This window comes from Ipomoea triloba, chromosome 16 (assembly GCF_003576645.1).
Source record: "Ipomoea triloba cultivar NCNSP0323 chromosome 16, ASM357664v1".
Classification (NCBI taxonomy): Eukaryota; Viridiplantae; Streptophyta; class Magnoliopsida; order Solanales; family Convolvulaceae; genus Ipomoea; species Ipomoea triloba.
In genome coordinates this window covers 8,679,991-8,680,685 of record NC_044931.1, presented here as the reverse complement: position 1 = coordinate 8,680,685, position 695 = coordinate 8,679,991, and positions in this window count along the sequence as shown.

Sequence of the window (695 nt, the reverse complement as noted above, 5' to 3'; positions counted from 1 at the left end):
TCACATTTACCCGATTAAATCGGAAGTGAAGTTCTCATATTTTATACCACAAAATAGTCACTTAAAATGCAATATTATTATCAAATTTTCCAACAATCCCCCACATGAATGAAAAATTGATTTCCGGGACTAACAAAAAGAAAGACCCAAATGTGTTCAAACGGATGATTCCTGCATAGGATAGGTAGGGGTTATCTTTGAACCTTCCCTTGTGAAACTATATTTACTCTACTGGCGGTTTGGTAGAACGGGATATCTTTGAACCAACTGCCGTTTGTGTAGAAGATGATATATCTCACACAGAAACCTTCCAAACTTTGTTCTGTTCTCATGGGTGTGCCCATTTTGGCCATGGAACACCGTTCCTGGTTCTGCAAGAGTTTCTAAAGAATTGAGCCCAATCAATTCTCCTTCAAAGCGGCCCCACTTCTCTCTCACATAGGTGATTCTTTTCCGAGTATCCCGCATACTCATGTCCACTGACAATTCGAATCATTAAAGCATCAAGGTGCTAGCCTCGTACGGGAGTCACTGTTTTACACGAGGAGAGGTTAGGAGTTTGAAAACCCCCACAGTGACATGCTTCATTCTATAATTTAGTTGTCCCGTTGAACCTAGGTGCTAACTAGGTTGGGTATCCACTATAGAAATTTTATTCCAAGGGCTTTAGTCCCATCCTCGTTACAATTTTTTTT